This window comes from Corvus hawaiiensis, chromosome 3, assembly GCF_020740725.1.
Source record: "Corvus hawaiiensis isolate bCorHaw1 chromosome 3, bCorHaw1.pri.cur, whole genome shotgun sequence".
In the NCBI taxonomy this organism is placed as follows: domain Eukaryota; kingdom Metazoa; phylum Chordata; class Aves; order Passeriformes; family Corvidae; genus Corvus; species Corvus hawaiiensis.
Window position 1 is genome coordinate 34,656,289 of NC_063215.1, and position 7,179 is coordinate 34,663,467.

General features: G+C 41.2%; 1 protein-coding gene across 3 annotated transcripts in view; it reads left to right on the plus strand.

Moving 5' to 3' along the window:
• The window catches only part of BCKDHB (branched chain keto acid dehydrogenase E1 subunit beta), a 116,568-nt gene extending 114,323 nt beyond the window's left edge, over positions 1-2,245 (plus strand). For 2 of the 3 annotated variants that reach the window (XM_048297815.1, XM_048297814.1), the window contains one exon: positions 1,909-2,245. The gene's annotated coding sequence lies outside the window, so the exon portion shown is untranslated. Of the gene's footprint in view, positions 1-936 lie in introns of all 3 variants that reach the window. The other variant, XM_048297813.1, reaches the window with a different exon arrangement.
• The last annotated feature ends 4,934 nt before the right edge of the window (positions 2,246-7,179 follow it).

Here is a 7,179-nt window from a genome sequence, read left to right on the forward strand (position 1 = left end):
GTCGTGGTTTAACCCCAGCTGGCAACTCAGCCGCACACAGCCACTCTCATTTCCCCCCAGTGGGACATGAGAGAGAGAACTGGAAGAGTAAAAAAAGCCTGGATGCTGTGGTTAATAATTTCTAAAGCTTAGCAATATTATCTTAATGTACATTTAGTTTTATTCAACCTGTGTTGACAGCATCTCACACACAGGTAGTTGCTTATCTTGAGATTGTCAGTACAGATGGATTTCCTGCTCAAAGACAGTGTTTGTTAATGTGTCCTGTATACCTCACCAATGAGACAGGCAAGAGCAAAGTCTTAATCTTTCAGCAGCTTCTCAGTTATTAAAATTTTTAGCCATGTTAGCTATAAGAGAAATAGCTTCCAGGTAGGCAGCTGTGTTCCAGATAACTCTCTGTAGTTGGAAAACAGATAAAGATAAAAAAAGCAGTGAGATTAGGATGGATATACATTTCCTGGGTAAATGGAACAGTGTCTGGCTGTTTGTTTTGGGAGGGGAAAAAAACCCTAAAAGAAGAAACAGAAGCTAGCCACGAAACCAAAGAAAACAAAGAAAACCAAAGAAAATTTTATAAAATATACTGTTATTCACAAATACGTTGAGGGCTGACTGTAGCATAGAAGTGGGATATAGTTAAGTGCTTTTCTGTTATCTTTTGCAACTTTTACTACCACATTTGCTTATTTGGTTTTCTTTCAAATTCTGAATTTTAAAGCTGTTCCTTGCTAGGTTACAGTTTACCTCTGTGTGAGTGTGTGTGTTTATGGAGAGCCATTGCTACTGTTACAAACTTAGTCTCTAAAAATGCAAAGTTATCACACTGAACTTCATTGTGGAACTATTTTATGAGAGGTTTAATCTTGGTGCTTAAAGGTTTGGTGATGTTAGGGGATCTTGAGGGGTTGATTAAAGCTTATTTTTCTTTCCAAGCATGCATTTGGAATTGGTTGTGCTGAGAAACAGGAAGGGACCTGGTAGGTACTTTAGTTAGTAATTGTGTCTTCCTTGCACTCCTGGCTATTTGGCATGGCTTCATACAGGTTAACTTGAGCACAGGAAAACTGTAATTCCTCTCCCTGTTTAGTAAGTAAGATATGAGAGACCGTGCAAGATCTTTTTAACCTGAGACTAACAACCAGTTTTTTTCAAGACATAAATCACAAATGTGGCAGGCTAGACTGCCTGCTTAATAATGTGCTCACTGTAACCCACTAGAACAAACAACCTCCAGAGGCTTGAGTAGGACACAACATTCCTGGTTTATAATCTTTTCCTGCTGGATGACTAAAATCATGCAAGTGGCCAGTGAATCATGTCTTATTTACAACCAGTGAGTAGCCCACATATAAGATACCACTCTACTAGAGCAATGAGTTATGCTGTTAGTATGGCTGCTGCAAGTCTACACTTGGATTCAGATCTTGCTGAGAATTCATGCAAGATCAATAATGAAATTATCTTTAAAAAAAATCCCTCTAAACAGGAAAGGTGTTGACTGTAGTTTCTTTACAAGACCCCTCTTCTCTGTAATACTAGAATGATAGTATATCTAGTAGAAAAAATACAAAACATTTGCTTAACATTCTAGAGTAGGAGGGAAGATAGTTCATCAAAAAATTTTTTTGCATAAATGGCAACAATTAGTGGTGTGTTGACTCTAGGTATCATTTGCAGCATTTCTATTTTCTGTGTGTCTACCCTGGCAGCTTTAAAGACGTAATATAGTATTTGATACAAAATGAGCAAGTAATTGGTGGTAATTTGTTTTAGTTCATACATCTTGAAGTTAAAACATTATGAATTTAAGAAATAAGGTTACCCTGGAGTGTGCTGTCTGTTTAATGTGCAGATATTAGTTTTGGTGTTCAGATTTTTAATTTATTTTGTCATCTTTTTCTGCAGAGAAGAGAAGAACAACAGGGAAATACAGAAGCTGCCTTCAAAACTCTTGACGCTTTAATCAGATCTTTTGGGTTTGGAATTTACATAGCAGACTTTTCTTTTAACTCAGCTATCCTTAATATTCATCTTGGCTGTTCTTCAGCAAGTTCAAATTTTCCTTAAGTATGAAATCAGTGATGGGCAGGTGATTGTTACAGTAAGTAGTTTCAGATGTATTTAAAAATATTCCAGATGTTGTATGAATATTGCACATTGCCATGCTTCACTGAGTTACATCTAGACTTTGCTGTGTATATATTAGAAGCAGAATTTTATTCAATAAAACATATTATGCTCATGTTGTCTCTTAGTTTTTCTATTGTTTTGGAAAAGCACAAAGAAGTTATTTGAATGTGACTGTATTTTCAACAAAATAAACCTTAGACAGCCAGACCAACTTGTGTGATAGAGACCTGCTTTAACTGTGGTGGCATTAGTGTTTCACTTGAATGGCTTCATGCAAAATAGTGCCCAATACTGATTTCATTTTCTGCAAAAGGAAGTCCATTTTTCTTGAGAAGGGAGGAGGCCTTTTTTTGCTTTGTTACTGTAAGTGAGAGGCTTAATTGGTACATCTTTCCTGTGATATCCTTCCCTTTAGAAATGGAATGCGTCTGCTACTAAGCAGTTATGCAAAAAGCAGTTCCTCATCTTTTTGCCTGCTTTTCTTGGTACAAATCAGTCTCATGCTGCATTGCTTCTTTTCATATGGGGGAAGGAGTGGGGGGGTTGAGGAGATGGATGCCAGATAATCACATTTCTGTGATTATTCAGGGGGGTCTTTCCGAGAGAAAGAAGAATACCTTTGTACACAAACCTGCTCAGGACAATCCTCAAAGTGACAGCTGAAACACACCAGGGAGGAAGCTGAGGAGGATAACTTCACTGTGAATATCAGTGGATCTATGGAAAGTGCTAAATTGTTATCTTTTCAGGTCCTACCATTTTGTGTAAGATTCTGTGTTCATAGTTTGTGCATTCCCTAAAGAATCCCACAACTGATAATGAAGGTAGTTCTTAATGTGTCCTCAAAATGAGGTTGTTGTCAACTCTTGTAAGTCTCCTGTAAATGTGATGTATAGAACTTGTTAATTGTTTGAAATAAGATAGATGCATTACATATTTTATATTTTTTTGCGCTGGATAGAAGCTATTTTGGTCATATGAAGAAAACTGGTTTTAAAAATTATTTCTGTCTTTGTAGAACATCAACAGATATTTTAGTAACTGTCTCCTAAAAATGTACTGTTACTGTATTCCAAAGCATATAAAATAGATGCAATTACAGTACTGCCTTAGTAAAATGTACTTTGGTAATTAATAGCCTTAATAAAATGTACTTTGTATTTGCAGTTTTCATAGATAAAATGGTTTCTAATTTAGTGCAAAGCTTAAGTTCAAGTTGCCTGTATTGAAAATTGGAATAATATGTTTCTTAATAAACATGTAGAAAATATTTGCTCTTAATGTGGACTGCTACAATCTGGTTGAGGGGCAGGTTTTATATTTTCGGTGACTGGTGTTGTATCAGTTTTAATAGTATAAAAAATTGTTCCTTTCTCCTCTGTTTTGGGTAATAGAGTATTTTTCCCTGGCAGAGATGGATGATGTTCTAAAATCGGTGCTGCTCCCAAAAGCCTGCCTAGATGGCAGTATTCACTCACATAACCTGTGCTCAAGGATGGAGGCTGTTTCAAGTGTGTGTTATGGAAAAATGCCTTACAGTGCTAAATTGGACAGGAAGATGTATGCTGGTACATACAAATAACTGTTTCTTATTAAGTTTCTTAATAATAAAATCCAAAGACAAGTCATATTTTCTGGTTTTTAACTACTTAGGTCTCTTAATTAGATATTCTCAGATTTAACCTGAGCAATGATTATTTCACTCTAAGTAACTCCTAAGGGAAAAACCGTGTCACTACTCCTGCTGATAGTCCAGAAAATTAGTAATCTATCTAGTCATGCTCATTTAACACTGATTGTGGGAAATACTTACGGTACAAAGCTGAGTGTTGGGTCCTGAGATCTTCACCAAAGGGGTTGTCAAGTATTGGAACAGGCTGCCCAGGGAAGTAGGGGAGTCACCATCCCTGGAGGTTTGTAAAAGATGTGTAGATTTGACATTAGGGACATGGTTTAGTGGTGCACTTGGTAGTGCCAGGTTAATGGTTGAACTCGGATGATCTTAGAGGTCTTTTCCAGCCTAAGTTATTCTGTGATTCTATGAAAGGCATACACAACCTTCATGGGACCCCAGATTTATTAACTGCAGATGAAAGACTTGTATCCTCTTCTGTCATCTAGCTCAGTTAAGACTGTAGTGCCATAACAACTTCACTGTAATAAACAGTGCACTGATTATATAAAAATTGGATTTAAATCATTAAAGGTATTCTTTCTCGTGGAAGTGCATGTGCTTATAAGAGGATTAGCCAGTAGTACATTCTCCCTGCAGTAGCCAGGAACCTTGACACAATGACCTTCTGCTCCTATGGTCTAATAATCAATTCTGAGCCCATTAATCTTTCCAGACAGCTTTCTTGCTCCCATAGCTAAAACCTGGTGTTCCCAGTGCACTGGTATACTGCAGAAGCTCTGTTCTAGCCACATAACTTCAGAGGCAGCAACTGAAAGGAATCCATTCAGCAAGCTGGCAGAGATTGTTATCACAGCAGCTCATGGGGTTCAGTGAGCATTATATGTTCATAACAAAATGAGCTGACACAGTCTGTAAGCTCTGCCAGATTTCAGCAGACCCGAAATAAGGATGCAATTCTTTTGTAGCTCTTTTTCAGCTTAGCTGCTCTGAAAGATACATGTTGATTAAATATGGGAGAGCTACAGCTGACTTCAGTATAAACAAGACTTTTAGAACTTAGTTTGGTTGCTTATGCTTTGGCATCAAATACCATTTGAGACACCCTAGGGTATCCTGCATGGTTTCCATGTCTCCAGCTGCTGCTTCCATACATCCTATGTTGTATCTGCCAACCCCATGTGTATCTTGGGTGCCTTAGGGCATCTCAAATAGCATAGGTGCTGGCGTTCAGGCATCTAAATGGAGCCTGTTGTTTTCTGGAGCTTTGGATAGCTGATGTCTGACTATTTTTCTGTGAGCTTGCATAAAATGCCAGCACTGAGACTGATGCATTCCTTGATTTTCCAAATAAATTGCTCAAATCCTCAGTAAGTACATAAGGTGGGATACATGATGTTGTATGTGAAAGAATCGTTTCCTAGGTGATGGGCTGATGCTGCACTGGACTGTTAGTTCCTCAAGGTGAATAATTTAGAGCAAAACCCCAGCCTTGGCAGTGTTACCTGGCTGGAGTTAGTTGCCATAAGTCACAAGGTTTCTGATGAATATCTGAAGATAACATGTGGGCAGGACCTGGTTCAATTTCAGCAAAGCCATGAGCAACAGCAGTGAGTTAATGAGAGATGAGTCCCCTTGCTTTCTGTAGGCTCTGTGTGGGATTCAGCTGAGGATTAAGCCACCTAAATGTGTCAAGATCTTGGTGTGTATGGCTGAGCATAATAGTTGAGCTGGTACTAAGTTCCTTTAAGGTAATCTTGACTCATTCTGCAGGCTGAACTGACTGCACTGACTGCCTCGGTTGTCTGCATGGTGCCACATCAGGTGCTGTTAAGGTGTCCTGCCTGGCCCTCAGCTGCTTGTGTGGAAAGGTTCAGGTCTCCCATCAGTCCTCAGTCACACCTGCTACTCAGGTACATCTTTCACCGTGCATGAAGTCATCTGGGGCATCATTGCTAAATGTGCAGGCAGCAGGATCTAGTTCTCCAGGGGCTGTGGCTCTCATGGGATCACAGCCCAAACACAGACATTAGATGCTTAACTTCAGATGAAATTACCCATTCCATGCTTTTGGCAGAAGGGAGAGAGCGGAGAGGAAGCTCATGAAGTGTTTGTGGATGCTGGGGCCATGCGCTAAGTGGTGTAAGAAGCTGGAAGAAGATGGTCTGGCCCTCAGTCCAGCTGCTACAAGCAGCATTGGCCTAATCTGTACTCAAGATCATGTTAGTCATCCCCAGCCCCCTCACACAAAGAACTAAGCCTCCTGAGGAACAACACCAATTAATTTGATCAGTTGCCTATTTTCATATTTCAAGGGCAACACCGAAGCAACCCCAGTCTTGGTTTTATGTTACTTGCTTTGAAATTGTTTTATAGTCTTCGGTGATGTTTTAAAACCCTATTTCTGTCTGCCAAAATAATTCTGCTACTCTAAGAGCAGAAGAGAGTGTCTGGTCTTGCTCATGTAGATCTGTGGCTAACTGTTCTACAACTGACAGTAATGTGCCACCAGTGTCTCAAGGCGTCCCTCTTGATTCCTGTGTGTGTAATTAATTACTTTTATATGGTAATTAAATCATTCCTGTTTACTTGCACTCTGCTTGCAGCTGAGTACTTGCTGAAAAGAGAAATTGCCTGAATTTGTGATGCCTGTGGTTGCTCTCTTCTTGCAGCGCTGGTGAGCTCAGCCCTGCTTGAGCCACTGCTAGTTCCACACTTGAGCAGTCTCAGGCAGTTCTGAGGTAAGCGACCCGGGCTGCAGGCAGATGCTTTCCTTCCAGCCTTTCCACCTGTGCTGGTTTTGGCTGGGGTACCTTTAATTTCCTTCACAGTGGCTAGTATGGAGCTGTGTTTTGGATTTGTGCTGACAACAGTGCTCATAGTACGGCGATTATGTATAGTGACAGCCTTTGTTGGCCCCCTCCCTTAGCCTGGGTGATGGAGCAGTGCAGACAAGCACACTTGTTCTCCCTCCAGGCAAAGCCTTTCTGGTTAGCTCCCACTATGAATTAGGCTGTTTATGCTTGACCCAGACTTATCCTGCCGTTTCCAGGGGGAAACCTAGAGGATGAAGGAGCTAGTGGAGGTGCGGGGGCGGGGGGAGGTGGGCAGAGCAGTCTGCACTGCCGTCTCCATCCATGCACCTGTGGGTCAGAGAGAGGCCCCTGTGCACAGATGTGGTTTGCTTGGCTTCCCAGGGCTCGACGGGGAGTAAAGCTGATGCAGCCCCTTCTCCTCAGCTGTGCCGAGGGCCTCGAGGCAGCCGCTGCCAAGGGTCCGGCTGCCAAAGGACGCTGTGGGTGTGCGGAGCTGTGCCGGGATCCCGGGTACCTTTGGTCTGGCTGGGGGCAGGGCAGGAGAGGTTGCAGAACCCCGCCCCTGTGAGAGCTGCGACAGCGGCACCGCTCGTGTCT